We start from the raw sequence: 8,005 nt of genomic DNA on the forward strand, positions 1-8,005 counted from the left end.
TCAACAAGCAAGAGGTATGGCAGTAATTTCGGTAAGAAGAAAGACAATGAGACGAATGCAATAAGCAGTGGGAGATAGAGGAGGCCTCAAATCAGAAGGAATCCAACATCCCGTCAACATCATCATCATCAAGTATCTTCCGTTATCCCGATATTTTCTAATCAACAAGCAACACCAGTTCAACAACACCAACGTCAACAACAACAACTGCAACAAAGAACAAACACCCACAACAACATCAATACGAACAACAATCATCAGCAACAAAACTTTGAAAGGAAGAAGGTCTCTTTTGACCCGATTCCTATGTCTTACGCAAAGCTTTATCCATCCTTTGTTCTCAAGAACCGAATCCAACCAAGAAAACCGCCACAGATTCCAGAACCACTTCCTTGGTGGTATAAACCTGAGCTCCGTTGTGTTTTTCATCAAGGAGCACCTGGACATGATATTGAAAATTGTCATCCGCTCAAGTATGAGGTTCAGAAATTGATGAAGAGTGGTATGGTGTCCTTCGAGGACCGTGCGCCGAATGTGAAAGCAAACCCGTTGCCCGCTCATGGGAACTCTTCTGTGAATATGGTGGATGGTTGTCCTGGAGAATTTAAAGTTTTTGATGTGCGCTTCATCAGGAGGTCCTTAGTGCAGATGCATAAGGATGTTTGTTTGGTAAGTGATTGTGAGCACGACCATGATGGTTGTGATGTTTGTAGTGTTAACCCGAGGGGTTGCGAAGTTGTGAAAAGGGACATCCAACGTCTGATGGATGAAGGCATGATCCAAATTGTTCAATCCCGTCATGTAGATGACGATGTTAATGTCATAGTGCCTATTTTCAAGCAACCTGAGAAGTTGGTGATTCAGTATGACTCCAGTAACAACAACAGTTAAAGATCAGTTTCGCCGTTGGTAATACGGTTAGCGGGCCCAGTCCCGTATTCATCTGATAAAGCTGTGTCGTATCAGTATAATGCTACAATGATGAAGGATGGTCAAGAGGTCCTATTACCTACGACTAGTTCAGTGGTGAGCATTGCTGATGTTACTAAGGTGACCCGTAGTGGTCGAGTGTTTGGGCCGGTGTTCCCAAAGGATAAAGAAGAAGCGGTTGTGAGCAAGAAAGTGGAAATGCCTAGTGTAGACCCATTTGGCTGTTCAAAAGATAAGTTTGGTGAATCCAGCAACTTGAAACCCAATGATGATGATGAGGTACTTCAGTTAATTAAAAGAAGCGAGTTTAATATGGTAGAGCAACTGTGCCAAACCCCCTCAAAGATCTCAATATTGTCTCTGATTATGAATTCAGAAGCGCACAGAGAGGCACTGCAAAGAGTTCTAGAGCAAGCGTTTGTAGAACATGATGTTACAGTGGATCAATTCGATCATATTGTGGCTAACATCACTTCTTGCAACAATCTCAGCTTCTGTGATGAAGAACTCCCTGAGAAGGGCAGGAATCATAATTTGGCTTTGCACATTTCTATAAATTGCAAAGAGGATGCTTTGTTAAATGTGCTTGTTGACACCGGTTCATTACTAAATATGCTTCCGAATCAACTTTGTCAAAGCTATCTTACCAAGGAGCGCCCATGAGGTATAACGGTGTAATTGTCAAGGCCATCGATGGTGAAGTGGACCTTCCAGTTAAGATAGGTCCGAGTGATTTTCAAATTACTTTTCAAGTAATGAATATCCACCCGGCCTACAGTTGCTTGTTGGGAAGGCCATGGATCCATGAGGCAGGAGCTGTTATTTCAACTTTGCACCAGAAGCTCAAATTTGTGAAGAATGGCAAGCTAGTGATTGTTGGTGGAGAGAAGACACTGTTGGTTAGCCACCAGTCATCTTTCTCTTATGTGGAAGCTAAGAATGAGGTTGGAACTCCGTCCCAAGCCTTATCTATTGTTGCCGAGAAGAGGGTTAGGGCACCTATGTCCTCATTGAAAGATGCTCAAAAGATTGTGGAAGAAGGCAATATTGATCAGTGGGGGCGCATGGTAGAGGTCTTCGACAACAAAGGCATAACCGATTTGGGGTTCCAGAAAGGTTCATCAACTGCAAGGTCTGAAGATATCCAACTTAGCTTCCGTAGCGGAGGGTTCATTCATGGCAATGAACAACACTTAGCTGCTGTGCTAGAGGATGACGAAGAGGAAGATTGCACCAATTTTGTGACGCATGGAAAGGCTCGCAACAATTGAACTGCTATTGATATTCCTGTTATTTTGCATCGATCTAAGTAATTGCTTTTATATGTTTTTAAATCCTTCTCTTATGCCTAAGGGAGAAGTGAACATTGTTTGGGCATTTTCAAATTGATCATCAATAAAATTAATTCTATTCATCCACATCTATGATGTTTTATTTTTACTTTTTGCTTTATTATGAAAATGGTAATCACAAAAAACATAAATAAACAATATAATTGTCCATATACATAATATTTGGTCACAAATTCACTTCTCTAAAATCAAAATATCAAATCATTATGCAGGTTGGTTCCTAACCCCATTGAATACAATGATCCTTCTCCTTCTCCAAATTCTGAATTCCCTGTGTTTGAGGCCGAGGAGGAAAGTGATGTAGAAGTGAGTGATGAATTATCTCGTCTTCTTGAGGAAGATTAAAAAACCATTCAGTCGTTCGAAGAGCAAGTCGAGTTAGTCAATTTGGGTTCCGAGGATGATGTGAAGGAAGTCAAGATTGGGTATCGACTGTGTCCAGAAGTCAAGAAGGGGTTGATTGATCTTCTTCGAGAATATTTAGATGTGTTTGCTTGGTCCTATCAAGACATGCCTGGGTGGCCAATATTGTGCCAGTGCCGAAGAAAGATGGAAAAGTCCGCATGTGTGTTGACTATAGAGATTTGAATAAAGCCAGTCCAAAAAATGATTTCCCTCTGCCACACATTGATTAGTTGGTAGACAATACTGCTAAATTCAAAGTCTTTTCGTTTATGGATGGATTTTCCGGATATAATCAGATCAAGATGGCACCGAAGATATGGAGAAGACCACATTCATTACACCTTGGGGAACATTCTGTTATAGAGTGATGCCTTTCAGTTTGAAGAATGCTGGTGCAACTTACCAGAGAGTAATGACTACTCTTTTTCATGATATGATGCATAAAGAGATTGAAGTTTATGTCGATGACATGATTGCTAAATCCATTGATAAAGAGGAACATGTTGAGCATTTGTTGAAGTTATTCCAGCGTTTGAGGAAATATAAACTCCGCTTGAATCCCAATAAGTGTACTTTTGGTGTTTGTTCTAGTAAGTTGTTGGGCTTTATTATCAGCGAGAAAGGTATTGAAGTTGATCCTGCCAAGGTCAAAGCAATACAAGAGATGCATGCGCCCAAAACTGAGAAGCAAGTCAGAGGTTTCCTCGGCCGCTTACATTATATTTCCAGATTCATTTCCCACATGACTGCCACATGTGCGCCTATATTCAAGCTTCTTCGGAAAGATCAGTCTTGTGATTGGACCAAAGATTTCTAGAAAGCTTTTGACAGTATCAAGGAATATTTGCTTAAGCCTCCGATTTTGTCTCCATCTGTTGAAGGGAGACCGTTGATCATGTATTTGACTGTGCTCGAAGATAATATGGGTTGTGTTCTTTGTCAGCAAGATGAGACTAGAAAGAAAGAATTTGCAATCTACTACCTCAGTAAGAAGTTCACCGACTGTGAGACTCGGTATTTTATGCTTGAGAAGACTTGTTGCATATTGGCTTGGGATGCTAAGCGTCTGCATCAATATATGTTGAATCATACCACTTGGTTGATATCCAAAATGGATCCAATCAAGTATATATTTGAGAAGCCTGCTTTAACTAAGAGGATTGTCTGTTGGCAGATGTTGTTATTAGAGTATGATATCTAATACCGATCTCAAAAAGCAATCAAAGGTAGTATCTTGGCTGACCATTTGGCTCACCAACCGATTGAAGATTATCAGTCAGTGCAGTATGATTTTCCTGATGAAGAGATTTCGTACTTGAAAATGAAAGATTGTGATGAACCATTGCTTGAAGAAGGGCCAGAACCTGGTTCCCGTTGGGGCATGGTATTTGATGGAGCTGTTAATCAATATGGAAATGGCATTGGGGAAATGATCATTACTCCTCAAGGAACACATCTACCATTTACAGCTAGATTGACTTTCAAGTGTACAAACAACATGATAGAATATGAAGCTTGCATTATGGGGCTTGAAGAGGCCATGGATCTCAGAATCAAGTATTTGGATGTCTTCGATGATTCGACTTTGGTTGTGAATTAAATCAAAGGAGAATGGGAGACAAATCAACCCGGTTTAATACCATATAGAGATTATGCGAGGAGGATTTCAACTTTCTTTACAAAGGTTGAGTTTCATCATATCCCTCGAGATGAAAACCGGATGGCAGATGCTCTTGTAACGTTGGCATCAATGATTATAGTGAAGTATTGGAATGAAGTTCCTAATTTGTCTGTGATGTGTCTTGATAGGCCAGCTCATGTGTTTGCCGTTGAAGAGATTAAAGACGAGAAGCCATGGTATTATGACATCAAATGTTTCCTCCAAAGTCAGTTTTACCCGCTTGGGGCATCTTTGAAAGATAAGAAGACTTTGAGAAGATTAGCCGGTAATTTCTACTTGAATGGTGATATACTGTACAAGAGAAACTTCGACATGGTTTTGCTCAGATGCGTGGATAGACACGAAGCAGACTTGTTGATGACCGAAGTGCATGAAGGTTCCTTTGGTACTCATTCCAATGGACATGCGATGGCGAAGAAAATGTTGCGAGCAGGTTACTATTGGCTGACAATGGAATCTGACTGTTGCAAATTTGTGAAGAAATACCACAAGTGTCAAATTTATGCTGATAAGATTCATGTTCCTCCAACACTATTGAATGTTATCTCTTTCCCATGGCCCTTCTCCATGTGGGGAATTGATGTGATTGGGATGATTGAGCCCAAAGCTTCGAATGGACATCGTTTCATTTTGGTGGCAATTGACTACTTCACAAAATGGGTTGAAGCGGCATCGTATGCAAATGTAACCAAGCAAGTTGTTGTAAGGTTTATCAAGAATCAGATCATATGCCGTTATGGTGTGCCAAGTAAGATCATTACTGACAATGGATCGAACTTGAATAACAATATGGTGGAAGCTCTTTGCAAAGACTTCAAGATTACACATCATAATTCTTATCCCTACAGACCCAAGATGAATGGGGTTGTTGAAGCTGCAAAGAAGAACATTAAGAAGATTATTCAGAAGATGGTTGTCACATACAAGGATTGGCATGAGATGCTCCCATTTGCTTTGCATGGGTATCGTACATCTGTCTGCACTTCAATAGGGGAAACCCCATTCTCTCTTGTGTATGGTATGGAAGCAGTACTCCCTGTAGAGGTTGAGACTCCTTCATTACGTGTGCTTATGGAAGCCAAGTTGACTGAAGCTGAATGGTGTCAGACCAGGTTTGATCAATTGAATTTGATAGAAGAGAAGAGATTGACTGCCATGTGTCATGGTCAGTTATATCAGCAAAGGATGAAGAAAGCTTTTGATAAGAAGGTCAGACCTCATGTGTTCAGAGAAGGTAACCTTGTGCTCAAGAAGATTTTATCGTTCAAACCAGATTCTAGAGGAAAGTGGACTCCTAATTATGAAGGCCCATATGTTGTTAAGAGAGCCTTTTCAGGCGATGCATTAATACTTACAACTATGGATGGTGAAGAGTTCACTCGTCATGTGAATGCAGATGCAGTCAAGAAATACTTCTCCTAAAAAAGAAAAGAACAACTCGCTAAGTTGAAAACCCGAAAGGGCAGCTTAGGCAAAAATGAGCGTCTCGGTGGATTGAAAACCCGAAAGGGCGGTCCAGGCAAAAATTAGAGAGATAAAAACAGAAAGAATTTCCCGATAAGTTGAGTACTCCACCTTGGGGAAACTTATGCAAAAATTAGGGATTATGGCAAGTAACTGCATTTTGCTGATCTTCAGTGTTTTGAAAACTTGTTTGAGCACAAGGGTTGACGTCAATTCATCACCCCAACAGCGGTCGAGAGCACAACGAATATCAAAAGTTGGTAGAAGGATTAAGGATCATTTGTATTCAATGTAACCCTTTTTCATGTAAATTACCATTTTCAACTTTGTAAAAATCTATGGGGTCTTGTCATTTACAGACTACCATTCTATCAAATAAAGTTGAGCTTTTATCCAATTGTTTCTACTCTTATTTATTTCAGCCAATAGTTTAAATTTTATTATGATCATTTTTGAAAATTTAAAATTTTTAAAGTTTTTTTCTTAAAAACATATAAAGCAAGAATTTTCCAAAGCAATTGAAAGAAATATCAACAGCATTCCAATGGATAACAAGTCCTTGAGTGCGAAACATCAGAGGTTCCCCAAGCAGTTAACCCTTCGGGTATCCCTAGACGATTATGTTGATTAAGTTCTTCAGCAGAACTTTTGATTCCCCAATAGAGCTTTGTTCCTTTTTCTTAGACGAGTTGGTTGATTCAAGTACTCTGCGACTTGTCTCCCTCGACAGAGTTTCTGCCTTTCTCAGTGGAGTTTGGTTTCCTTCAGCAGAAGCGGTCAATCTCCTTAGTAGATCGCATTGGTTTCCTCTCCAATCGCCATTCGACTTGCTCCCCAGTCAGAGTTTCCTCCTAGTTTCCGAACAATTTATTTTCCCCTGTAGGATTGTCTCCCATGGTTATGGTGTTGACCTAAAATTCCCCACAGGTTTAATGATATTTCTCTTTCCTCAGCAGATCTCCTCCTTCCCCAGTTAGGGTTGAGCCTTTTTGGATTGTTGATCTCTCTGTTCTCCAGCAGTTGTCTCCATATTTTATGGATTGACTGAGGATTGTACCGATGATTCAATTTCTTTGTGACACCTTTATATCCTTTGTGATCATTCTTGTCAGCATAAACATCATATATACATACATTCATATAATTTCATATTTGCATATTCGCATATCTGATTAAATTGTTGGTCTGAGATTCTCATTCCCTGTATGGCGGTACTTGATCCCCATACCAATTTCGGTGTCTATCCTCCCTCAATTGTAGAGCGTCAACCCTATAGGCAGAAAGACTTTAACCTTTCTCCTTTTCCCCACTGAGTTTTTTCCTCGTGGATGATTATTACTTCAGTTTCCTCCCCAACTGTTCATCTGGATGGAACCACTCCCCTTGAGTTATGTCCTCATTGGGTTGAGTCTTGATTGACTGTTTTCTCTCTAGCTCCTACCTAGATAGGTACTTGGAGTCCCCTAAGGGTATATTGCCCAATAACCAGTAATATTCTTCTTAGTTTGCAGTTTGTTACTTCTTGCCCAATACCCGACAAAAGTACCCCAGCTTTCCCAGCAGTAGAGTCCCTAGTGGATCTGATTCCCCAAGAAGTATATCCTTGATATGTTCACCCTAACTGGTGACGGATATCTTTCTCTCCCCTGCTTGAGTCTATCCTTGATATGTTCATCCTAACCGATGACGGATATTCTCTTTTTGGTATTCTACCTAATAAAAAGGTAGTTGTAATCCCTATTCTTGTTTAGCAGAGAGTTAATCCTTAATATGTTCATCCTAACCGATGACGGGTTTCCTTCTCTTTGCGGTCTTCTACCCAGTAACGGTAGTTGTAAACCCTGCTTTTGTTCCCCTGCAGAGTTGATCCTTGATATGTTCACTTTAACTAGTGACATATTCTCTCTCTTGGTATTCTATCCAGTAACTGATAAATGTAATTCCTATTTTATCTCCTCACAGAGTCTGTCCTTGATATGTCCATCCTAACCAGTGACAAATTTTCTCTTTGATGGTCTTCTATCCAGCATTCGATAGATGTAATTCCTACTTTTTGTTCAGTTAGTTTATCCTTGATATGTTCATCTTAACCGATGAAGGGTATCCTCCTTGACAACCCCAGGCAAGTCTATCCTTGATATGGTCATCCTAACCGATGATGGATTTTCTTCCC

This window comes from Lathyrus oleraceus, chromosome 2 (genome assembly GCF_024323335.1).
Source record: "Lathyrus oleraceus cultivar Zhongwan6 chromosome 2, CAAS_Psat_ZW6_1.0, whole genome shotgun sequence".
Classification (NCBI taxonomy): domain Eukaryota; kingdom Viridiplantae; phylum Streptophyta; class Magnoliopsida; order Fabales; family Fabaceae; genus Lathyrus; species Lathyrus oleraceus.